This window comes from Xiphophorus maculatus, chromosome 24 (assembly GCF_002775205.1).
Source record: "Xiphophorus maculatus strain JP 163 A chromosome 24, X_maculatus-5.0-male, whole genome shotgun sequence".
In the NCBI taxonomy this organism is placed as follows: Eukaryota; Metazoa; Chordata; class Actinopteri; order Cyprinodontiformes; family Poeciliidae; genus Xiphophorus; species Xiphophorus maculatus.
In genome coordinates, this window is record NC_036466.1 from 7973158 (window position 1) to 8000870 (window position 27713).

Consider the following 27713-nt stretch of genomic DNA (forward strand, 5'->3'; position numbering starts at 1 on the left):
CTTCAGACATGATAAGTTTGAGACAATAAAACAATTTCATCAATTTTCTTTTTAAAAAACGTGCATATGGTGGCAGTTTTTGATATTTCAAGCTTGCAAAGTTAGGCATGGTGATTAATTGCGATTAATCACAACCGATTACATTTTTTTAATTGATTGGCATGTGTGCGTGTTTGTGTATATATGTATATGATTTTCTCATGGCTATCTCTTCCATCGCTTTCTAACTGCTGGCAATTGAGGAGTGTAAAATTAAATTTTTTTTAAAAGAAAGCATCTGGATTTCAGCAAGTAAGTACTACTCAATGCATTTACATGAGGTGCAAAATGACTCCATTAACCAAATGTATTTCAGTATCTTCTAAAAGGAAAAAAAAAAAGGAAAACTTTTTTCTCTAGCAGTTTTAATAGGCACTTGGGCTGTGATGCCAATTACATGATGAACATCGCACAAGCTGGCACCTGCCTGACTGCAAATACCACAAGTGGCGTAATGGCCGAGAGCTGGAGACCGAGAAGAGGATGGAGATGGAGCAGATGCTGCCTCACTTGTGCTTTCTGTGAAACTAGGCTGGACATGCAAAAACATGTTTCACACATTTAGCTTAGCGGTGCCTTCTTGGGCAGATGACTGGCTAAAATCAGACACCTTTATTGTTTAAGTGGACAAGAGCGATGCATTTGTTAGTAAGCCCGAACTCTGTGCTTGCAGTGCTGTGAATTATTGTGTTCATTAGTTTCTTTTGATTGCATCGGCCTTTCTATTCTACGTTAGTTCAGTCATTTCTCAATCATTCTCATTTATTTATCCCTTGTTTCTAGTTCCCCTGTGGTGTGCCATCCCTCACCTCTAAGCCATTCACTCTCTCTCTCTCCCCTCACACCGGAAACCCGTTAGCTAATCAGCCCAGGTCTTTTGTTCCAGTAGTCACCCCTCTCTGTATTTAAACCCCTTTCCTGCTCACACTCCTTGCTGGTTTCACCTGTGAAATATTGTTTAATTAATTTCTTTGCTGTTCCTGGTTCCTGTTATTTTTGTTTTGATCTGGCTCTCTCTGTTCTCCATGTTTTGTTTTTTTTTGTAAGTTTTTGTTTTTCTATTCTTTATCAAGTCTTCAAAACCATTTGGGTCCAACACAAACATCAATAATGGCAGGTTTAGAATATGACATTAGATTATTGTACAATGCTAACCCAACTAACAACTGAAGGAAATTATGACAAAAAAAACTTTTATAATGATGAAGTGCAAACAAAAAAGATTTAAGAATGGTCATTTTCTTCTATTTGTCTAAGATGGGTTCCCAACAATTTCCTTATGACTAAAGCGGACCGCAATGAGAAACAGAAAACAAAACAAATGGAATAGTAGATAACCTTTAAGGACAACAGTGGAACTTGTGTGGATCCTGTTTACATCTTGTGAAAAGCTAAAAGAGCAACTCAGAAAACAAAACCGGTATTCATTGTGGTAGAAGACGATGATCAGTGGACACTTTGCAGCATCATGGCTCAGAAAGCTTGCCAAAATTGATAAAACCATGAAATTTGCTCTTCAGCTAAAAATCTCTGAATGAGAATATCCAGCTAACAGTTAATGATCTTAAGCCCAGGGCTTACTGGGGCTTTGCTGCAGGGCAATGATCCGAAGCACATCAGCAAGTCTGTCTCCCAGTGGTTCAAGACAAACAAAATAAAGGTTGTTTTAGTGGCCTAATCAAAGTCTGGACGTAAACATGATTCACATGCTGTGTCAAAGCTGTTGGTAAATTTAAGAGCATTCCAATTAAGCTTAGATGAAACAAATTTGTAAAAAAAAAAAAAAAAGTGGGCAAAAGTGTAATCTTAAATGGTAACTGTTAGTCGTCACAAAAACAGGTTGTGGTTTGATATCGCTATATCCTTAAATAAAAGAAGAAATTATTTGAAAGCTCATTTAGTTAGCTATTTTTTCCAATAGTAAAATTTGTTTGATATGAATCAAAAACGGAAGAAATCTTGAAAGTTTGCAAGACCTGTGTCTGTAAGGACATCACAGTTTCAGATATCTAGCAAACACACACACACGCACACCAACGTGCACACACACAGATGTATAGTCAATCTCCTCCCGTAGCCAACGGGAGGTAATCAAGCTCCTGATATGCTCTAACCAGATCCATTAAGGAGCTAATAAAGGCTCTGGATGAGTTAATTAATGACCCCCAAGAACATCATCTGCCTCCGGTGCTACTGCTCAGACGGCCGTCTCCGACTCTCACAGAGTCGCGCCCGAATCAAAACAAAAACAGCACCGGCTGGGCGTAGTTGGCATTGTTTGTCATCTTCTTTTCTGTCGTTGTGACAAATGACTGAAGCTCCGCTGATTGCAAGATGAGGCGTTTGTTTGTTGCCTATCTGTGCACACCACGGTGATTTGCTACCCCACTCGCTCCCTTGAAAACACAATTTCTCCAGAAGGCCTCACAGCAACAAAAACTTAATAATTGATGCTAATGTGGAAAAAAAAATTGAGAGGAAGAGAGACAGTGGGAGCAAATCAATTAATAGGACTTTGTGGGAGCTTATGGAGATGAAAACCGCTGTTGGTTTTCTGCTAGTCACTTGATTCTGTTCTATACGTTTGTAGCCTTGCACATCTTTCTTTTTTTCACCCTTTGGGAAATTTTGTAATTGAAATGATAAATGCAGAATTTAATTTAACTTGAAAAACTTTAATCTCTCTCTCTCTCTCTCTCTTTCTTTCTTTCTCTCTCAATCTATTCTTAGAATTGGATTGCTGATATAAATCATCTGTTTCCAGCACAAGTCCGTGTGATTTTACTTTTTAATCTAATTCAAGTTAATTTTCAGAGATTATTCGTCAATATCCATAGAAAAGTAATACAACGACTAAAAGTCAACACATGGTCACAAGTTTTGCCTCTGGTTGTGGGTCCTGGTTTTATTTCACACCTTTTTCTTTTTTTTGAAACTCCCATTTGGATGTGAATTGGCCTCTCCTATCTTCCTGTAACTGTCTTGCAAAGCGGTTACCCAGTCTTGTGCGAAATAAACCAGAACCCACTAACTTCCCCCCTCCCGACTTAATCCCTCAGTCTCACTCTTTTTCTTGACATTTAGCAATGTGCAAGCTATGCAGACGGAGCTCGCTTGTTTACAGGGTCATTAACGTTTTCTTGGAGTCTCAGCATCCAACAAATGTGGTGATTATGGTCCACAGAGGGGCCTCTGGTTTGAGAGAAGCAATAAGGGGTTCATTGCTGCCGCCGTCATCACAACGCGCTGGTGGCATTATAAAACTAACTGGCTATCTTTCCACTTATTCATCAGCCTTTGCTTAGCAGACTCAGCCCTTACTCGAGCTTTGCAACCCCCCGTGGAAATTAATGAGAGTAATTAATTGGCATTTACTGTATCCGACGTGGCTGTGGAAACGCCGCCACGTTCACAAGTGCAGCCGTCCTCAGTCAAATGTTGTTAGTGGTCACCGGGATTGCTGAAATGCTGAAAGGCCGCCGCATTCATATTAGCACCACACACACACACACACACGCCCACGCACATATCTAGGGTATGCCATTGGGGAGACTTAAAAGGATTGAAGAAAAATAAATTATGAAGGAGAAACGGAGCGTGGGGAGTGTAATGCGTGTCTTTTTGGTCTACTTTAACACTTTACTGTAAATCAGAGAAAAGAGGAGTAAAAAGAAAAAGTCTTGCTTTCAAACGTATGTCATTTATTTTGATGGAAAAGGTGATTTGACACTCAATGTTTAGTTCTTTATCACCAGGTAGATTATTCAGTGCCTGGACATCATCTAAATCTAAATGTTCTGGTCTTTACCAGGTTCAAAAGACATTTAAACCCAATCAAAAGTGCACTGTTGCACTGTCGTTATTTATGGAACAGAGATTAGGCCAAAATTGAAAAGCTGCGCATAAAAATCTAGGTTGCGACGAATGATTCAGCAGCTTGTAGAACCAGCTTCAGTAGCAATCGCTCTCAGTAGTCATTTTCTATATTACATTATCAATCCATCATATGGGGGTGAAGGACATTTAGCCCACTCTTCTAAATAACTTTTTTTTTTTCTTATTAAAGAAACAGCAAGAGTGTAGTTAGTTCTTTCACTTATTGCTTTTCCGTTCTGGTTTTATTTTGAATGAAGAAATAATAGCGGCTTATAGCGTGCTGCTTTAGTTCAGCTCAGTTTTGCATTTCTTCATCAGTGCTCACCAGACCCGTAAATCTGAAGGTCACGCTGACAAATGAAACCCCTCATCAGCGTTCCGACTCAAGCTACTTATCAGAAATTTCAAAAGCTGCCATTTATTTATTTATTTATTTTTCTTTTTCTCGCTTGAACATGTTACAGAAGTGCAACAAAAGAGATTGTCAGTACTTATAATCTCTGGCAATAGGCCCGGCCACAGGGTTGTGATGTGCTGCTGCAGATATTCCATTGCAACTTCTTGAAGCGTCTGTTGCCAAGTCCTTTTATTGTTATTATCGCCGCGATAAAGCAGACAGCTGGCATTTATTTTCCTTTCTACTCTGTTATCCCTCCTCTCTCTTTCCTCCCCCCCCCTTTTTTTGTCTTTGTTCATCCGTTGCACTTGCACGCAAACAAACCGCAACCCTCATAAGCTCTTGAGATACGTCTCCATATGACGAGGTAACCTTGCAAGCACACAGACGCTGAGGCGAGTAGACAGTATGCAAATACAGACAGGGACTGAATTAATCAGCTGCCAGGAGGAAAATGTTAACAATCCACTTACATTTGTTTAGGCTTCATCCTAACATTTCAAACTTGGGGGGGGGGGGAAGACAAACTTTATGTTTTTGGTTTTAATTCAGGACTTTAACTTTATACATGTGGTGTGTTGAAGATACAGAGATTAGCGAAATACTAACTCAGAAGCTTTTAAATGTTACTTCTATTAAACACCTTATTTATTTATTTATTTTTTAATTAACTTGGATCAGACAATGATTTCCACCTCACATCTCACTCTGCAAGCCTTTAGAGTCATACTTTCTCAATGCTGTGTAGTGGGAGCCAAAGCTATTTAATCTACAGCAAGTTTAAATAAATGATTCATTTCAGTTTTCTTTTTCTTTTTTGAGTAAATCTTAGCAGATGGATGATAGTCCATTGAAATACTGGTGTTATATAACCCACGATAGAAGATGGGTTTTGAGAGGATTATTGTCATCATATACAGTGACTAGTTTGATATGTAGTCGTTGAAATAGATGGTGTTTTTGTGAAGTTACGGCCACAGGTGTCAAATTAGATTATTGTGATTTTATGTGGTAGTCCAATACAAAATGGCCCATAAATGGGAAGAAGGTTTTCCAAGTATTTTTCAAAGTAAAGTTTGAAAAATATGGCTTTCATTTTTTTTTCCCCATCCCTTGTTATCCTTCTAACAGCTTTGCACAACTAGAGACTGAAATTTCAGCCCGCTCAAAAAGATTTAATGAGGAGAATCGGTTAACATAAATTTTCCTTTCTTAATTAGATCTAGGTCTGGGCTAGCTCATTGTAGAATACGATATTAAGTTAGATATTCAAGGTTTGTTGTACTACTTTATGATGGATTTGATGCACTATTATGGATGCATTATGTACTTGGAGAGTTTTGTTTTGTTAATGCCTAATATTCACCATTGAGATGTAGAAAACCAGCATAGGAAGAGGACCTGGTCGGATACCGCTGACATAATGGGAGGTATTAAAAAGAAAAAATAAATAAATAAGATACTTGCAACAGATGAGTAAACAAAGAAGGATCTCCATTTGGTGGAAAACTGAAAGCTCCTGGTAGACGGGGAAACTTTCCTCACATTATCTCAGCCTCTTATCCAAACAAACTCTGACTCCCTCACTATTCCTCCTCTACAGGACGGAGCTGGAATTATGCAAACCATTAAACCCTAAAAACCTGCGTTCAGAACTATCCTGTTAAATCACTTCACTTATTAACCCTAGTAAAGAATTAGGGTCTTGATGGTACAACAACAAATGTTTTACCTACAGAAATAGTTATTATTTTACAAAAGGAATAAAACAATCACTTTGTGCAGAGTCTTTAATTCTTCCTTGTAAGTGAACAGCAGTGCCTCTTTTTTTAAACTTTAGGTTCAGGTCATGATCATGACATAGGGCAATTGCATTGAAAACTATTCTACATTTTTATAGCATTATTCAGAAAAATACAATAAAAATTGTAATGTTCTGCTTTTCAGTCATTCATTACTTCCTGTTGGTCTATCAGAGAAATTCCTATTGAAGTGCATTAAAGATTTTAGTTGTAATCAGAATGCGATATAGTTTACGGTGTGTGAATGCAGATATGAGGCAATTTATTAAGACAGTTCCGTCTCGAGGTTCGAAAAGAGGTGAGGGCATGTTATTAATAATGAAACCATCACGGTTTATGTTTTGCACAGTAACGCATATTTGTCATGGACTTGACAGGTTATGGCTGAATAATAAAATAGGTTGTAAACAGGAAGCATGTCTCTCCCTGCTATCTTTACTTAGTTTTATCAACAGAACTCTAGCTGAGCTCCACAATATCTTGAAGGCACTGAATAATTCACAATTACATTAATAATACTTTCCATGTATGTATTGTTGCTCTGTTATTGCGTAAGACCTCGCCCTCCAGTAGTCACCCTAAATGATGCTGTTTACAATTTACCGCTCTCATAAATATTCAGCAACCGCCGTATCTAGCTAAATATCATTTATGTCTTTGCATAAAAGAAATTATTTCCAAGGAGGAAATTGAAAGAGAAAACACTGGCCAGTATTCTTGTGCTGATAAGCCCTAGTGTGTCGTTTGTTCTGCCTATGATAGGAAATGAGCATGTGTTATTATAAAAGCTTTGGATACAGATGAGAGGACCCTGTGTTAGCGTTTTACCATTGAGCAACTTATCTTCACTGCACACTCTCTTATTTTCAGTTTTCAGTTGTCGCGTCCGTGTTCTCTCAGTACAAGTCGTGTACGTCGTCCTACACGGAGAGGCTTTGACACAAACCAGCAGAGTTTTTTGAAAAAAAAAAGTCTCTTTTGTTGCAGGAAAATATCAGCTGGGCTGGGGGGGAAATAATGGAAAAATCACATTAGTGCTTACTTCATTTCAGTTTTTTCGCTGTCAGACTAAAATGCGAAATGTCTTGTTTCTTCAAATCGGCCCACAGCATGACAAATCCTTCACCATACCTAAAATTATTTGCCAAATAGTTTTCACCTAATTTTTGTTGCTGGAATTAAAAATCTGAGACTCTTCTGACCAACATGTAGCAACTGTGGGGGAAAAACAAAACAAAATAAAAACAGGTTTCCAAAAAACTAAAACCTGAAGGCATGTCATATAAACTCCAGTCCATGACAGCAACTGATATTTATCCCCTGTTCAACGTTTTAACTAAGATTAATGTCTCATGAGTGAATTAAACCCCAGCTGAAGTCCAAACGTCTACATGTAGCAACCAGTTTGTTCAAACATGTCATAAAATACTGCTGATGAGAGCTGCTCATGCTGCATTCAGGTGCAGCTGGGACACGGAGGTGTCATAATATCAAAGGGGTATGTTTCAAATCATGGGCAAAGTCTTTTTTTTTTTTTTAAATATTGTGATGCACTGACAATGGGGTAATATCACTGAATATCACTGAATTACCTATCCAGAGATTTACCATTATCTGTAAAGATTCAAACAAAATATCTACTCAAGTGATTTTTAATTAAAATAACTTCAGAAATAATGACAAAATGAATCATTTACTTCCGATCGAAGTACCAAACATCACATTTGTATTTATTTTTATTGATTGAAGTGTACCAAAATAATACTGTAACATGAATACTACCAAATCTTTCCTTTTTTGTGTGTGGGCGTGTGTGTGTCCCCTGCTATTTACCTAAATTGATGGGTTGGGCAAAGAGAGCATTAATCAGAGAAGCAATCAAAAGGCCCATGATTACTCAGGTGGGAGGATCTGACAAAATTGTATTTTCTTAAATAAATAAATACATAAAAATTGTGGCTGTAACAGGAGAAAGTATAATGTGATTTTGGAAACATTTCCCTATTCATTTACACAGGAACTGCATTTAATTCTCGTCAGAAACTGATTTACTGTTGACTTAGAAAAAGCCACACATTTGGGTGGTGACAGAAAATGAAGCTTTTGAATGTAGAAACTCACACATACCTAAAAACAATAAACGGTTCTGAGAGAAGCTTAAGCAGTGCTTTACCAAGAGAAGCTTTCTTTGAAGAACGCACTTCAAAACACAACTCTGCACAGGTGGGATAACCTCTTGTTCCCATTCAAAGCTCCTTGCACTTTGAGGTCTGCTAGGGAATGGGAATCAAAACAAGACTTAACACGGAATGGCAAATTCGAGTCCAAATGCGCTGTAACAGGAGAGGCAGGAAACAGAAGCAGAAAGCAAGTGTAGTTCTTATCCACAACAAGATTAAGACGAGAAATCAAAGGCAGAACTTTGAACTAAAAATAGAAATCTGTCTAAGTGCATGCAGCTTTAAAAAACTACAAGAAATATCTGCGATTTATCAGTTTTGATAATAAATTTAGTCTCAACGTAATAGTTGATATTTGGTCCCAGTCAGAGAGCGATCTTATCACATAAGATAAAATGTAAAACTTGCCTCACCTTTTCAAATGAGAGGAAACAGCCTAGATAAATTTTGTATATATGCATATACATTTTTAACATGTTTTCTACACTTTTCTTTACCTAAATTTTTCAAATACAGAAAACAAAAATTTCCAAGTAGTTAAGTATTTCCTAGTCGTCCATATATGGATAACAGTGAACCTCTTAGGCAGTTTTTTGTTTTGGAGTTGTTTGCCATAAATTGGACACACTATATCTATATCAGATTTATGCTCATGTTGATTATATTCCATTTAGAACGTAATTATGTCAAATGAGTCGTAGTGTAAACTACTCGACAAAATCAGCAGACTATGCATTTTCTCCGAACGAGAAGGCTCAAAGGACATCAGTCGAGAATGTCATTGGGTTCTGTGTTACAAATGTATTTCCTGGAATAACTAAATAGTGTGAAAGAAAACCTAGTTAGTTCACAAAAGAACGAGATATATAATTTGCACGATTACGTTTTCCATTCCTTTTTTGAGAACAAGGTCCCCATTTTGCAGCTTGCAGCAGAACAAAAGAGTTCAAAAGGTAGAGGCCGCTGTACATTTTTGAATGTTGACTGAGGGACTCTGCAAATGAAAAATTGCAGGTGATACATTAACATGACCTTGTTACAGGGTATTATCATAAAGTGAGAAAATATCCATGTCGGAGTGGAAACTTTGGTAAATATAAAATGTTCCCACTGAAATAAGTCGAAGTTGTACTGAAGCAGTTTTTTGCACCAAATTATAGAGACATAAACAAAGGAAGGAATCAATTGGCAACATACTATTAGTTCAATGATGTGATTTATTAATTTCACGTTTGCTTGTAAATTAGACTAAGAATTAGCAGAAATGTCATTAAGTAGTGGAGTCAGGGGTTTCTCACCAAACCTGTGAGGCATTAAATTCATAACACAGAGTAATATAAAAACTTCATCTAGTGAACATGTTCTCTCACGGTTTCAAATCGCAAAATATCAATAAACAACCTGGATATAAAATTATGTTTTCATTTCAAAAGCTGTCCAAACCGTTCTAGTCCAGTGTGAGACACAAATTAATTGATTAACTGTCAATTAATTTCAGCAGCTACTGCCTGTCCTGACGTCTTAAATCAAAAGCAATTCCTTACTGTGCACTTGCACGGCTACATGCAGTAGGTTAAAATATAAGAAAAGGCAGCATCTTATAACCCGGTTTAAAGAAACTCAAAGACATGTGAGAAACAAATTTACTAACCTCTAGCAGTCTGGAAAAGGTTGGACCAGAACAGCTTTCTGTTGTACTGATGCGGGTTTCGCATCAGTACAATCATCTTAAACGCACAAGCAAGTCCACTTCTAAATCATTCAAAAGGTTTTAGTCTGGATTTCAATGTGACCGAGAGGTTATGCTACAACCTTAAGCAAATCATTCATAATCGAAAACCCTCCAGTTTGGTTCAAAAGACGGCCAACATTCTTTAGTAGTAGCTAACATCTAAAATAAGAATCCAAACTACCAGAAGGAATAAACTAGAACGAGCAGGTCATGCAAAAAGCAACCAAATCCAAAACTCAAATACACTGGGATGAGGAGAAATAATTGAAAATAAGAATACAGTACAGGGAAAAAGAAAAGCAAAGGGTCCAAACAACCAGGGATATTACAGGTTCAACTTTGAATGTGCATTTCAAGTCTTTAGTTTCTTCTTGCTTTTATGATCTGAGCAATATTGCCAAACCAAGCTCCATTTTCTCACATTCTGAACAGGAAGCAATAATATTATGCATTTTTGTCATCATGATTGGATTATGACACTGCTCTGTAAACATGTATTGACTTTTTTTTTATTTTAATCTGCTTTTTCTTAATGTCTCTTGTTTTATGCATGTTTGGCTCTTTGTGATTTTTCTTCTTGAAAGGCACAATATTATGTTTTACTTAATTTACTGACTTGTTGTAACTTTGAAAATGACTAACATGGACCAAAAATCAAAAGTTAGCCACACTTTTCGAGTTTCCACTTGGAAAAACAAAAGAACAAGTTTATCATACAAGAAAAAACAAAAACAAATCCCAAATAAATTGGACTATACTTTGTGGTTTTGCATTAAACAATGTCTAAAAAGGTGAACGTGCATTAATATGTTTTTCAGAGCAACACAAACACATGAACATTCTTGAGCAAACAGCACCTTCTTCATGCCGGTGCTGATGTAGCGCCGACTGACAAATGGTAAGAGTTTTCCACCTTGGGACTATCTCCGCGGAGTCCTCAGTGGTGATGATTGAGAAGACACTTGGTTCCACAGCCCGGCGCCGGCTTTGTTGTTTTCCTCCTGATTCATTACACCACTATTCCCATAACAGGATGTGCGTGCTCTGCTTACAGCCATTCAAATGCAAAAATGCTCCGAGTAAAGTCCTAAACTTGTACGGCGTCTGCCTTAAGTGAGCAGCAAAGAGCATAAGTCTTGCAAATGTATCCGATCCCTTTGGAGCGTGGAGTATGAAAGCATGCGGTATAGTGAGATTAGCTGTGGGTGTGTGTGTGAAGACTGTGGCATAATGAAAGAATAGAATTGGCGTTTGCATTCAGTAGATAATGTTTATGGTACTGTGAGTATTTAGCTCCGCTGATGTGGTGATAAGCCAGTTTTATTTGTCCGACGTTCAACTCTGAGAAAGATCACCGTTCACAATCTTTTTTGGATCTGGGTTGAAGGGGGGAAATAAATGAGGAGCCCCTCATGCTCCATTACAGATGAACACTGGCCAAGAGTGGAGCCCCCCCACCACCCCCAGATTTACAGGGCAGCTCTTACTCGAGTGTCTATAAATGAAAGCAGCGGGGTGAAAAACGTCCTCTTTTAAAATGCTGCCGCTTTAATGGCATTGGACTTTTTCTAGACTGTTTTACTGCGTAGAGGTTATGTGACATTTATTAAGGGGCTTGCAGCCTAAATTAACGAAGAGTGATTTCAAAGAATCTCAAACTGACATGTTTTCTGTTATCAGAGCTGGGCCCTACATTTTTTGGCAGTTAAATCATATATTAAAACATACACTCAATAGCCTTTATATGGGTACACCTGTTTGATCAACACAAACACTGGATTAGGCATTCACGTGGCAGCAACCCAATGCACTTATGCATCAAAAATTTGCCTTAAAAAAAACGTGCAGAAATTCAAATCAAGCTTCAGAAGGGAGATTTAATTGTCTGTGAATGTTTCTTTATCGTCGATTCATATTTAATATGGAATCAAAGTCTTGGCATCATTGTCAGTCCTCCTTAACAAGTGTTAACTATGTCATGCAGCAAATCATGCAATAAACTACATCGAAATAAATGAGAAATTCATCTTAGTTATATCCATACTGACCTTTGGAACCAAACCTGGCAATACATTTATCAAGTTTTTTTATGCTAAAGTTAGTAAAACTAAAGGAAGTTGGAAAGGATATGGGAATCTTCTGAACCTTATTTACCCCAGCAGCCCTCTTTGTAGGACCTTATTGATTGTTTTCTGTTCAACACCTCATAATGGTGTTTCCTTCATTTGTGTCTAATATACCACACCGGAAACCCTCGTATGACTGATAGTTCGGGGTGTTGTCTAAATTGCGTTGTTATTTAGATTTCTCTCCAGTCCGCCGTGTTCATTAAGAGGACACATTACCTTTTTCCCACTTCGCTGATGGAGGCCACATTTTCACTCTCAATAAAATTCTTCTTTGTTGTTTTCCCGCCGCCAACTCTATTAACTTGCCGCGCAAACTGCATTTTTCAACGCAAATGATTAGTTGAGCAAGTGTCGACTTTCACTCATAATAATGAAAATTACCTTGGAGCACATGCATACGGTTTTGTGATGAGACAGATTTATAAGAGAGACTAAAGCCATATAATCTGAAGAAATAATGAGCACTTTGGCCTTTGTGCAAGCAAATAGTTTACGACATGAGCTTTAGTCATCTTGACGCTGTAGTCTTATCAACGTCACATAAAGGGTTTTTTTGATTTTGCTAAACAAAACGGCCATCTGTATCTGTTAATATTAATTCAATGTTGGTTGAAACAACCATGGGTTTGCCTCTTTGTGCAACTAACCGTTTTAAATCCATTCATTTTCATCACATCAACACCCGCTGATGTGGCTGGTACTAAACCAAATAACTCGCATGGCATCAACATAGATGGAATCACTGGACTTAAGCCATAATAGTTAGCACTTCTCATTAATCAGTATTATCTGGATTCTACTCATGTTCCAGCCGGTTCCATCAATCCGCCTGGCTTTCGGTTTTTCATTCATTCAATGCTTTATTGCTAAGCCTCTAGATTACAACTCAGATCATTTACTTAAAGTTATTGAAGTTCCACTGAAATCACATAAAGTTATTTTTCTTTAAGTTTTTTGCAGAAACGTACGCTCCGGTTTTTTCTCCAAGTAGCAGACAAAGCGGCATCCGATAACGTATTTAAGAGGCTTTCGTCCTCCAACGTCTAGCATTACCACGTTTGCCTTAATGTAGTTTCTCTCATAGCCTTGTGTCATTAGTTGAAGACTTAGTAATAAGCCGTGTGATATATCCCCCGTAGCCGCTGAACTTGGCATGCAAATGAGAAATGGCACTAGGGGTGGAGGTTCTGTGCGTCTGAATTTATCTGAACTGATCAGAAACACAATTATGCCTTGCTCGCTCATAATAAACCACAGTTAAGTGGGTTGGAGAATTCATTTATTTACATTAACTCTGTCGTCGTTTGACAGTAATAGATGCCTTTCATTAATGAATGAAGGATTTCGCCCGTCCCGGCTCTCTTGTTCTGGAGCCTTTTGAAGAAGAAGGGGAGGTTGGTGAGGTTGGGGTGTGTGTGTGTGGGGGGGGGGGAACAATTGATTAATGAAAACTTTTAGAGAGATTGTATTGAGCGATTTGGAGAACACTGCCAAGGAACAAATTACCAGTGAAAATTCAAAGCCTGTTGCCTTTTTTTTTGTGCTTTGGCTCGTTCGACATGAACATGAGGAAGAAAGACATTCCTTCTGGCGGTCTAGTTGAGAGTCATTTCCATGCCGGAAAATTAACTAAATGTATGATGCTTTACAAAAGTGTGGCTTTATTCCACACTTTTGTTTTACAATGATGCCAAACGTTTTAATATGTAAAAGCACATAATAGATCGGTGGAAAGAAAAATCAAATAATCAGATATTGGGTACATTTGTACCTCAGCTCAAGTGGGAGAATCTGTTGACAGGACAACTGCTAGTTCAGCAGTAAGCAAATCATGTCTGTGCAGAAGATTGAAAAGAGGAAAACCATTGTTTCCAGTTTGCCAACTAGTTTGCAAATGTTGCATTTGCTAAGAAAACAAACGTTTTTGGCTATGTATAACTCTTCTCAAGATCAATGGGCAATTAGTAGCCAAACAACCTACTATCAACATCACTGCTACGCTTCTGCCTGGACAGGGAAGTTGATCAGAGTTGATGCAAAGATTTCTTTCTTTTTTTTTTTTTTGCCATAGTCAAATCGGCAGCTGTCATTTTTCTACAATTCGCATGAAAATATGACATTGTTACAAGCAATTCCAAAGAAACACATTTAGATTTAAAGTTGCAAACTGACAAAATGTTTACTTTTAGATTTACTTTTCCAATGCCAAAACATTGAAAGCTGCGTTTTTCTGGGCGATGAGGTGTTTTCCTCCCTTCTGGCCTGCTGTCACAGTCACACGCCGACCGATCCAGGCGCTCGGGCACATTGCCGCCGCACAGGCTGCCCCTAACTCGGCTCCAATCTCCTGTTTGGATTAAAACATAATTGGGATTCATGAATCATTAATTCCCTCTTTCGCAGACAGGACACGCAACGGCCCGTCAACTTGATGCACTACCAGTCTTGTGTATTTATCAAAGGGCCTTTCAGGTCTGGACACACACTGCACTCTACATATGGCTCCAGGAGAGTGGCTGCATGCAGCGAATCCATGCACCAAAATGAAATATGCCTCGACATTGACTTATGAAATACTGCAATACTGGCTGAGCTAATGTACTGATTATTTATGGTGAAAAGCTCAAACATGGTGAATGATGCCTGATGTAATGGTTTCAGTTGACTGGTAAATGGTAAAGAAGCCTAGGATATGACTAGAATATATATATTTTTCTACGCTCGGATATATCTACAAGGAAACCTTGAGTCTTCGGCCGTATTGCAGCCTAACGTCGGGCGGTGGGATAAAAAGGAGGTCCGTTTCTTCTACTGTACATGCCTGAAGCGTAAACTGTTCATCTCTCTTTGAACTCCTGGAATTTTTTTCTTTCCCCCCCATTTTGAATAATATCTTGTAACTCCTGAAAGTATGGATTTCATAATTTCAAGGATCACAAATCTTTCTTAATCGCAAGTCTCCCGCTGCCATTTGGGAAAATTAACGACATGGCAAATGAGTATGAGGGCAACTCACCGCAATGCAATAAAGCCTAGTGTGAAAATGTAATATTTGCATAAAATTACAGGTAACGGAACCTCTCATGGCACTCGTACAACTGAACTGTGAAGATCATGAATACAAATTGTGTCGGGAATGTAGCATTTATCTTCAACTGCTTTAGTGTTTCAAATGTACTTCAAATGTCACACTGTAACGCTTCATAGCAAGCAAATTTTAAAATAAAAAAAAATAAAAATAACAAGGTCATCACTGTAATACAAAAATAAAAAGAGACCTATTTTAAGGATGAGACAAGATTTCTCTCTTTGTCTGCTTCTTGTTTCTGATGAGGCACATGCTGCATTACCTAGTGAATTAAATTCAGTACATGTTGAAGGTGGGCCTGTGAAGAGCGTCATATCTATGTAAATACTGACTCACATGCCCTCAAGCGAGCACTGGCCTGACTTCAGTTCATGAAGTAGGGCACTGGCGTCTCGGTGCGTGCAAAGCAAATGATGTATTGGATGTGCAATGCTCAATGCAGATAACAAGGTTCCTTCAAGGTGGGTGCATCTGGGTGAGAAGAGCAGTGGAGATGGAGAGCTCCCATACGGGTGTCTCTGGCTGATTTCATAACATGCTGGGAATGCAAATAGTCTCAGTTCAGGAAAGCAGAAACCATGATATTTTGTTGATTTTTTTTAAAGAAAATATTAGCAAAGATATAACTTTTAAGATCCAGAGCATGAGATGTGACCTGGATTCTTAAATTTTGTCTTTAAACTTTCTGTAACCTCCGCAGCATTAGTCATCCAGCAAGATAATACTGTGGAGATGCTTTTTTTCTCTCTCTCTCTCTTTTTTTTTTTATTAATACATATACCTATCATCTAACATGGAAAAACCATGCATGCATATTTGAGAGGTTTTACTTCCCAGCTAATAATATCATCATATTTTAGTTTTAAAACCTATGATTTGGAGCAAACTCTTAAAAGGTCCATAAAAGTCTTGACATTTTGAATTATAAAGAAACTGTGACCACTATTTTTATTGTTCTGATGTCTGTCAACAAAGAAAAAAAAGGTGCAGTCTGTAGTTTTGTTGCATTTAGGTCATGTGGAAGTAAATTGGAATGGAGAATGATTTAAACAAATTTTTTCTCTCCCTCACCCAAAAAAAAAACATGCTCAAGTAACGCAGCTAAAGTACATCAGGTAAAAAAGTGTTTTTGACCAGTTTAAGAAGTTCACCTCCTTAGATTTCTAAAAACAAAAATAAATAACTATGATCACCAAACAATCCTTCTACATGTTAAGTCGTGACCATCGATTTGATTTTTCTGTGTCTGAGCCAAATGAAGAGCAACATTTGACTTCAGCTTGTTGAATTCCAGCATATATTTCCCTTTAATCATCACCACTCTTGTTCATGTAGGCGAGTGTTTGGGCTGATGGATTTATTTACTTTATATAGTTGCATATTTCTCAATCTATTGCAACCTACAAGCCTAAGAAAAAAACTGAAAAGAAAAAAAATTCTTAAAAAATTTGTAAACTTTTGAAATAATTTACTGTAGCTTCCAAGTTAAAGTTCCTTGAGGTGTAAACATTTGCCAAGCAAAGCCCATTCCTTTCAGTACCCTTTTAATTTGTATTCCTTTAAGATTTCAGCCTCTAAAGCGTTCCTGTTTATATTTTTCTCCTCTTTTTGTCATTTCTGCGCTATTAGAGCTTGCTTCTCATGCTGAAAAGTAAGTGCTTCACCAAAGCCATGCCTTTGGCTTGATGGATTGAACCTGCTGTGCTACACTTTTTTGTGCTCCCAAATACAGTTTCTGAAGAAGAAGAAAAAAAAGCACATGAAGGGATGTTTTTTGAGACTTAATATTTGGTGATGCAAACAATGCATTTGGGCACTGCAGATGAAAGAAGGGAAACCTAAAGTGACTAAAGTAAGCATATTTAATTTAACCTTCACTACCCTTTTAGATTTTTTGTATCTCAAAGTACGTTGAGTGCTCTTTTCAGGTTTCTTCGGAGACTTTTTTGTGTTCAAAACTTCCAGCATCACCTCGAATTTGTCAGTGGGGCGTCGGAAATGTTGTCGACAAAGCTGTGAAATGAGGAGCTCGCTCGGTGTTGGCGATGCTACACAGTTCAGCTCACTGAACATTTTCGAAGGGGATATTCTAAAACGAAGCAGCAGAACAGTGTAGTGTTGAAATGATGTGATCAGATACTTGCTGCTAGAAACGTCTGGGCAAAAACCAGCTTTGAACCATTATCTCACGCACATAGAGACTCCAAACTCTGGCGCCGGGCCTCTGATCAATACGAAGTGACATCCATGTCGTCGGTGTTTGCGGAGAGCCTGTCAGAAGCGCTGCCTCACCAGCACAGACGAGGTCATGTGACGCGCTGACTTGTGGCCAATTTGTCATTGCCAGAGTGACGGGGTCACGGGGGGATCGTGTTGAACGGCCCACGCTCTCGCTTGTGCAGCTGGGATTGCCAAATGTCGCCTTGGTGAACACGAGTTCCTTGACAGGAAACAAGAAGCTGAATTTGCATGCTCTTTTTTTTTATTATTCTCCAACGGCAACAAGGCTTTGATTTTATATGGATGTTTGGACAGGGAACTTGCGAGATTTGGATCCGGTGCAAGTTCATTCATTGTGAAATCATCCCACCATCTACAAAACATGACTCTATGCTTTGAACAAGTAGTTGGAATACAGTTGCTTCATATTGAAACGGTGACATTGCCTGCATTTCCATTTCAAATGTCTGCAAATCTTTGTCAATGTTTTGCTAATGTAAAAAAAACCCAACAAAAATCACTTTTGTAATTTCAGTTTTTGAAATGAAACACAGCTATTGACTAATGTTTTGTGTGACCAAACCTACACATCAGGTGAATATTGACTGTTTTATAGCATAATATTGCTTTAAACCTTTCCAAAATTCAATTGATGACCGATCTTGTGTGGTTCTCGATCTTTGTTCACTATTTCTCAATGTATAATTTTCACATAAAATTCCAATAAAATCCAGAGTTTTGTGTCTATCCAACAACGATGGGATATATCTGAAAAAAGTTTTTTGCTGCGGTTTAATTTCCCAAACCAGATTAAGTTTTTAATTTTTCTTTCTTGCTGTCCCTTTCCGTTTTCTTTCTGCTTACACCAGAGGAGAAATTGATATAAACAACATATGCATTTTCCAGGTAGAGAAACTCCCCCCAATCACGCTCCCTTTCACTTATTTATTTTTTTTCCTAGCACGCAAAATGTCCCTCTCAGCGTTAAAATGTGCCACTTCTAAGACTTATTTCATTCTGTCGGGATATTTTATACATAATTAGAATTTACAAGGGTTCCCTAACACTAATTATTTCTTTCTACAAGAGCGCGTTAAGTGGAGCTTCATTTTCTAATGAACGGGACTGAAATGGATTCAAAATTTAAAACAGCTTTTTAAGTCTTGTGAAGCAACAGAAATGTGCAGTATTTCAGAAGTGGCTTGGAGGATTAATTTCATCCAAATAAATTGATGTTTTTTGGGTTTTTTTTTTTTTTAACAGAGCTGCTGGAAAATTAGTTGCAAAGTGGCAGAAGACCGTTTTGTGTTTTGTCTAAAGCGCTAACTTTGATCATGTTAACTTCCAATGTCGGTCCAGGTTTTCACAATGGGGTGAATTTTCATCTAACTCCAAGAAACTTTGGATCTCCAAAGGTCGCCCACCAACCTGCAACACATCAATTCCCACTCATACCTCCCCACTTAACCACCCAACTCTTGTTTGTCCTCTTGATCTACCCATCTTGTTGCAAACATCCAGGTGGTAACCGTCTTCCTAGGCGGTCAATTCTCTCTTCCACCCAGGGAGGAAGTTGTCATCTAAATTGTAATTCTCACCTGTCAGGAAACCAAAAAAACACATAATGAGAATCCTAGGTTCGGTCAAAGTAGCCCCTGTAATAAACTATGTCTGCTTATTCCTTTGTTTTTTTTTCTAGCTGTGAAGCTCAGTCGAGTTGTAGCAGAGAGGACAAATTGTTCCCTTTCACAGAGAGAGGAGGTTGTTACTGCTAAGAATGTGGGATAAAACTTTTTTCAAAGCACCTCATTTCGTCCCCGCTTTTCCTCTGGCATGAGCTATCCTTTGTAGGTATTATGCGCTTGCGAGCCATAATGACTGAGGCATAAAACCTGCCTTTTTGGAAGACGGATTGAGTATAATTAAGGTCCATTTATGAGGTGCTTCATTATTAAGCTTTTGTCTTCTTTCTGGCACTGCTGGAACCAACTTGATTGAGAAAAAAAAAAAAAAAAGCCAAGCCTACAACGGCTGTGGATGGAGGTGCAATCAATAACGGGTGACACGTGTGAATGTTCGCATTTCCATTTTTGATTTTTTTTTTTTAAAAGCAGTGTTTTGACACTTGCCTCGTCGTAATAAAGGTTAAGATGACTGATAGCACTTGGCGGCGATCGGTGTAAACATGTCCTCGGTGTCGTAAATATGATTACTTATTGATCAGCTGTGTATGGATAATGAGATTCAGAGTCGTTTTGATTGAGGCGCGTAAAGAGCTAATGGCATTAACAGTGACAGCGTATTAGGTGCTCCTCACTTTTGCCTTAGTTACACATTTTGTTTTGGCTGCACATCCATGATTCCAATCTTCTACTCACTGTACTCAGTATAGTGAGCTTCCTCCCATATTCCAGAAGACAATTTCACATGACTAATCCTAATTTTTTTGGTGTATTATCCTGAAGATGTGTACAATGAGTGCATAATGGGATGGGCACAGTTGACAACAACCCTCAGGTTGACTGTAGCATTTATATGTAGCTCAAGTTGCCCAAACTGTGCCAAGAAACTAGCCGTCATACCATTATGATACAACCAGGAGCCTGAATTGGTGGCACCAGCAAGCGTTGATCTGTGCCTTGGATTTTTAATGTCAAAATCTCAATATACTATTGAAATGTAGCAGCAGAAATAACTCAGAGCAGGTAAATGTTTTGCTGTTGGTAGATTTTGATGAGCCTGAACAAATCGTAGCCTCAGTTTCTTCTCTTAGTTGACAGCAGTAGCACCCAGCAGCCTTTCATTCATCTCAAACCAGTCTGGATTCATTTATTTATTTATCTATTTGCTGCTTTCGACTGTTTGAAACATTCTCTGTGAAGTTGAGACGGTTTTGTGTGAAAATCCCAGTAGATCAACAGTTTCTACAGTACTCAAAGCAGCCAGTATGACGCCAAGTACCAGGCCACTTTCAAAGTCACTGAAATCCAGTTTCATTCTCATGCTGATGCGTGGTTTGAACTTGAATAAGTTGTCACCAACATGTCTAAACATCATAATGTGTTGACTTGCCGACATGTCATTCGTTATTTAGCTTTTTTTTTCTCTCTCTCAAACAACCAAACTTGTAATAAAATGTCCAGGGTGTAAATTCTCGATTTTTTTTTTCTTTATGACTTACACAAGTTCTTCAGTACTTTTCATGTTATACTTTTGATTTCATTCACAGAAGTTATTGAATTCACATAAGTAATCAAGGACTTTTAGTGCGTCTCTGCCTTTTGCGTTTGATTAACAGGAAAAAGGCATTGTTCTTAAGAGAGACATTATTTGTGAACTTTAAGAACTCTTATAAAAACAAAACAAAAAAACTAATAAATTTATGCTGTATTATTGACAAACATCCAAGGCCATTGCATAGATAATTAGTTTGAAAAAAAAAAAAAACTACATAAAAAAAAAAAAGCCAAAGAAAAAATTTATTTATTAGTTGTGTCTCCTTAACTTTGATTGTGTGACTAACCTGAACACAATATTAACAAATATGTAAGTTCAATTTTAAAAAAAATCCTTATTGCAATTTTTGGATAGTGGATATATGAATATGATGCAGGTCAGGAAGGTATTGAGTGTCTTTCAATTAAGGCTGACTGTTGTTGGACAAGGTTAGTTGTTGTCAGAACAATAGCAATAAAAGCCACAACATCATCATCCAAACATCTCTCCACATTGCTAAAAGTCATGTTAGTCTTTTGTGAACCTCTAAAGTTGAAGAAAGTAACAGAAGATCCTTTCTCTCGTGGTTCTGGCTATAAACCTCGCTGACTTCAAATGGGAAAAGTTTAGCCTCATTCAATGTCAGACAGTGAGAAATCAAATTGAAAATAATTGCCCACATCAATTTTTTGAGATTTGATTGAAACAAGATCTAATAGAAGTGTTTTGGGGTTTATCGGGCGTCTAACTACGCTTACCCTCGACCCCAAACAAATCCCCAACAACAGGTCAAAGCCTCCTAACAAAGCATCTTGTTGGATCTGTCTGTTCGTCCAGGGTATCCCTCTCTGAAACCTGAGGTTTTCCACTGATGAATATTTTAGAGGCAGCATACAGATTTTCAAGGCATGACTGTCTTCTGACCTAATAGAATTAAACAAAAACTTAAGTGAAATCAAACCACAAGCTATCCTAATATGTTTTGGATTCTTCTTGCCTAGAACATAAAATTTTGAGAACATAGCCAGGGACTTTTGTGATTAGAAATTCCTATAAATGCCCAACGTAATGTAATCAGAATGTGATAGGTAAACATGGGAATTTTAACATTCGAGCTCCTCATTGAAATGCATCAAACTTTAAATGCCCAGGATCGCTTTCCAAAAATAGCAAAGAATACGCTGTAACTTACAGTTGCAATAATGAGCATAATACATGGGGAAAAAGACCAAATTTCTTGGCTGAACAGACTGAGAACCTTGCTGGAAGCCAGAGTCATTTCCTTTCCATTTTTCTTGAGATTTATGATTACCTGTATGAATACGTATTTCATCAGGAACCATTTTTTTCAGCTCATCAGAGCTTGGAAAAGGCCTTGATTTGTGACTGGCTGCGCATAATGACACCAGCGGAAGATGAAGTTGCATTATAGCTGTCTGCCGGGCTCATTTGTCATCAAAATGGTGCCATTAACAAAATCTGGGCAGGTATCAGTCACCTGGCAAAGGCGCTTTCATTGTCCATGTGACGCTAGTGCATCTATGTCTGTCTGATGTGTTTGTGGTTCAAAAGCAGGATGGAGTTCTGCTGCTGGGTAAAAAAAAAAAAAAAATGAAGAGACAAAGTGCGTTGGTCTTTAACTTCATAAAAAAAACATCCATTTTAAAATTGTAGGTGTGGTATTGATGTTGCTGGTGATGAAATCCCACTTCACCACATCCCAAAAACACACGTTGTTCCTATTATTAATTAATAACTCCCGCTGCATCTACCTCCACCGTTGTGCGGTATCCTTCAGGTGCTCGCTCAAAGTTGAAACACCGTGCATCTCTGAATAAATCATGCCGGCTTTAAAAAGTGGGAGAAGCACTCGTCGTTGCGCAATTTATCTTGTGCGGGTAGCGGGACGGTAGCACCGGATGGAATTATTCATATAGCCATATGTGCCGGTTCTTTTCCTCCCCCAAGTATACATCTGTATGATCTGTGCAGGTATCAGTCACACGCTTGTGGCATTTTCATCTTCAGCGTGACAAGAGATTGTGTGGGTGTCACACCAGACTGATGCATTAGGAGCGATTGCAGCTGGGCTCCGGCACTCACCAGCCAGTTTGGAAGGAGATCAATTTTAAGCAAATGCTAATTTTGTTTCCTTTAAGCTACAAAAGGTTGAAGGAGGTCGCTTTGTTGCCCAGGGAAATGTTGTGCCTGTAAATACAGCACTACAGTGTGGTGGAAACAGCGTTTTGTATCACTTTTGCTCAAATGTGAGAATTTAGTTTTTGTCCTTTGCTCTATTCCTGTTTGTTTAATCATGAACTCTGACTAACTGAGGCAGGTGAGGCCCGAAGTGCTTTAACGCTTGTGCCGGGCTCTTTGGCGCCCTCCTGCATGAGTCGGCAATGAATTTTTGGTTGGCCAGCAACTCTTTAGTTCCATGTTTTCTCCATTTGGGAAGATGGAGAAGCCTTCGAAATTGCTTTGTTGCCATTTCTAAACAGATGGACTTTGGTTGTGACTACTGAAACTATGCATAGTTTTCCAAAAAAAGATGGATAATCAAAGTTTATGGCTGTATTTGTCAGAAGGAGACTTTTAAGTTCTACTCTGACCAAGATAATCTAAAAAAAGACCATTTCCATTGGTTTTCTTGCTTTAGTATATAATTTGTATTCTTTCTTTTCTCTCCACTTAGATTCTGTAAGTATAAAGAATTAAGTTACGTTAGGATTTCGACAGGTGAGGTAAGCAACTTCACATTGTTCACTCTATTTTCCTTATTATCTGTAGTTATAGCAGCAGTTTCTATTGTGTTAGTTAGCAGGGAGTTTGTTCTCCCTTTCAAATTCTAAATAAAGTAAAAAAATAAAAACATTCTCGCATGCATGTCATTTTGGGTTCTATCATTTTAGATTACGCAACCATTCCTTGGAAGGTTGTTGTAGTTGAAAGTCAGAAGAGCAAAACTCCTTTTTGTTCCCACTTCACACACATTTATATCCCCATATTGGATGCTTCATTACCATCAACGCAACCCAACACTGACAACCAGGTTAGAGGCTTGTGTGATGCTTGTTGCACATGATATAGCCTGAGGGCACTTACCTCAGGACTTTTTTTTTTTTTTTAAATATTGAAACATACATTCTTCCTTCAAACTACACAGCAACTCAGGTGGCATTATGCCTGCCAGTCAAGGGATTTTCCCAGTTTCGTAAGAAATCACATGAAATGTATGAACATTTTAAATGGAGAAAGGTCCTTCTTAAGCCCAAGAGGGAACTGCGAGTCCAAAATGCCAGAATGTCTCTTCAACCTTCTAATTTGCTATACCATAGTAATTCATAAGACAGCATAATAAATGTTTATTTTACTGCTAATGACTGTGACTTACACAAAATTTAGTTTCTCAGAAAATTTGAATATCACAGAAAATCAATACTCAACTTTTTATGTCTTGGTCTTTGGAGGGGGCGTTAATGACCGTCTGCTGGAAGACTGTCAACTTAACAAATCATTCCCATTATTTTGTAGGTCAAAACATTTCTTTATTAAAGTGTTTTTGGTCTTGCATAATATTCGTATTTTCCGGCAGAGCTGAATATTAGGTTTTTGTGAGCTATAAGCCGTGATCATCCCAAAAGACACATTGCTCTTACACCCACCGGTTCCTCACCCTGCCTTTCCGTAGATCCAGGGTGCAAACTGACACGCGGACTTGCCCGACAGGGATAAGTGCATTGTCACCAGCCTCACTGTGGTGTAAAAACAGTGTGATGACCTGTCTCGCACTGACCGAAGGACAGGAGTGTCAACAAAACCACGTTTTTCTTAATCTGGCAAGCGTGTCGCTAAATATCACTGCGTCCCTGCTATCATGCTGCCCCTTCGCTTGTGTATTATTAACTAAAGATGTTTGCGTCTGATATAAAAAGAGTCATTAGCGTTTAATAACGTTTCAGGGAACTCTGACTCACTCTGAGCAAAACAAGCAGTTAGTATAATTTCCTTATAAAATTGTTTACATCTTTTTTTTTCAGCCTGTGCTTGCAAAATGGATAATGAAGCATTTAAACCAACAGAGGTTATCCAGTCTCAGGAGGTAGATGACACACTAGGAGGAAAAAAAAAGTCTCTGTAATTTGATTACGCGGTTCAAGTAAGTGGGACAAGACTTTTTGGGGTGATTAGAGGTGTTAATTTTGATGATTAGGACTTACTGCATAGGAAAAAACAAAATTTGCTTCTCAGAAAATGTAAATGTTATGCAGCACCAATAAAAAACACATAGTCAATAATAGCCTCGTAAGAACTGTGAAGTAACATCTAGTTTAGAGTTAGCTGAAATTACACAACTAGTGTATTATGTTTCAAAATAAACCTTTAAGAACCACCAAAGAGGTGTACATCAGATTATTGGCCAGCTGGATTAAAATTTTCTGACAACCTGACTCTTATGTTTTCTTTATTTGTAAACCGTAATCCTTTAATCCACAGAAATAAGCACTTGAAATATATCACTCTGTTTGTAATTCACAAATAAGTCTCTGTTTTGGAACCTGGTCACTGAAATGATTTCATTTTTCATTTGTTTAATTTATTGAGATGTTCACAAGAGTGCCAGAAGGTAATGAAGTCTTGGTGCAGGATTAAATACCAGCCAGGATACCAGGATTATTTCTAAAACCTCTGCAGCAAAACTTAATACCAAATGTTTCTGCAGGACATGTGGTCCAATTGCTGGAAATATGAGGAAAAAGGTGTGAGCAGAAAAGCCAGTAGCACAAAACAAGCCAGACATGAAACACGCATGCAAAGAGGAATGTGGAAATCAATGTGATTCCTTTGCACTGGTCAATAATGACAAATTAGACTCTTTGATATTCATTTTTGTGTGTGTGCGCGTGTGGGGGTGTGTGTGCGTGTGTGCGTGTGTGTTTTTATCATTACTTCACAGTTCTGATAGCATCCACAGATTGGTGAGTGGAACTCTACTCACTGTAAAGTTAACCAGAAAAGAAAACAAAGACTGCAACCGCTGTATTCCTGTGTAATGTCACTTATTATTATTATTATTATTATTATTATTATTATTATTATTATTATTATTCTGTACCAGGTCCACTGCACACAGTGTGAAGCCCAAACATTTGTAACCATGCAAACTAAGCATTCAGACTGTGTTTATCTATTGGTCAAACATTTGTCTAGAAAACTTAAAAAACACTAGATAGAATGTGCAACAATTTTGAGTTTTAGGGTACGACTAAAATCAGATTACATCCCAACTATAAGTTTTGGCAACAAATCCAGCTGCCTATAAGGTTACAATGTGTCGGTGTGAACAAACCTTCCCCTAAAAAGCAGAATGATGCTTCATTATTTATTTCCATGCTCGTTTCATCACCATTGCACCCCATCATCTATGCTGTAAATACAGCTCCAGCTCTTTAGTCATGTGATACACAACCTGGAACCGTCTAAGTTGCACTTGCCATTTGGCTGAAAGGAAGGGAACTCATCTATTTTCTGCTTGGAGTATGTCTGCATCCGGACATCCATCATAGCCGAGGCTATTGTCTGTGAACGAGCGTGTCTGTGTGCGTGCCGGGTTTTTGTGTGTGTGTGTGCTGTTGCCATCTTATCATCCCCCAACATCATAATATGGGCCAAAGCACATCCGTGAGTGTAATTGCACTTCTATCTGACTCCCCAGAAACCTCTTCCCTTCCATTCCCCCTGCTCGCTCGCAAGCACGACGAAAGGTGCTTCCTCCACGCAGGGGCGTGTGTGTGTGTGTGTGTGCCGCTAACTTTTTCTATGATGATATCACATCTGTGTCTGACATCTGTGTAATGGCAGTCTCCAGGCTGCGGGTATAGCGAGTGAGGTTCAGGGTGACATGGTGTCAGATATTTTATGGAGAGATCCCAACAAACAAAGAGAGATAGCGGCTGGGGGGGGGGAGTCAGAGCATGAGTCAATGAGTAAGAAAAAGCAATCCCCTCACTTTATGCCATGATTGGCAGATACATGACCGCTTTCATAGCTGTCATTTTCCTACGCCGCCTTTCTCTTCCTATCACACTGGGACTGACGTTGGCCCTTTGTAGGAAACTCTTCTGCATTATCATCACTAAAATGTACAACTGCGCTGTTGCTGCAGCCGTTAAGCAGTGTGTGGCCATATCTTGCTTACATAAGGTTTTCAGGATGCCACCCGGATAATCAACTGGTTCCAAAGACACTCTCGACGTGCAAATATCATATTCGAAAGGTGATAGCTTCATAAAGAGAAAAGTATTTAAGCTTTTATCCATTTCTGTCATAATAACACAGCAGCGGTAGAGATTTGGGAACACACCGACCTTGATAGATTTCATTTCTGTGGTATTCAAATCTCATTACTGCAGTTTCCCTTTTCGCACTGCGTTGCCCTTCAAAAATAACTAAACTTTAAAACTCTGGACTCACATGTGACTTTAAAAATAGTTTACAATGTTGTTTACATTGTTTGATATACCCCATTCTTCAAATTCACTGTCATGCAGGGAGTATCCGAGAAAGCATTGCACAGTGGTTCACATTGTTTCAATTCATGTTCTGCGTAGTTATTATTGGTAACAGTTTCCACATGGTGAAAACAGCTAGTCAGATGTCATATTGCTTCATTCCATATCACTGGATATTAGTAAAAATCCCAGCTCTATTTATAAAATAATTATCATGGCATAATCACAATTAGCCGACAGCCTCTGCTAGCGTAATTTTAGCATGGTAAGGCAGAAGAAGGTGTTGCTAAAAACTGCAATAAACTTCTCAAACATGTCTAGTGTGTCATTACTCAAACACTGTTATACAAAGTTGGATTCCAAAGGTGCAAAAAGATTTAGTTTGAGTTGCTTTAAAAGTCTGCTAAAAGTAGCAGGAGTCCTGTTTGCCTAGCTCTTTGCCTTTAAATGCTTTAAGGTTTTTGTCCCACTTTCCACAAACTCATAGATTCTTTAAAGTGTGAGGTTTTCTTGCAGTCTCTG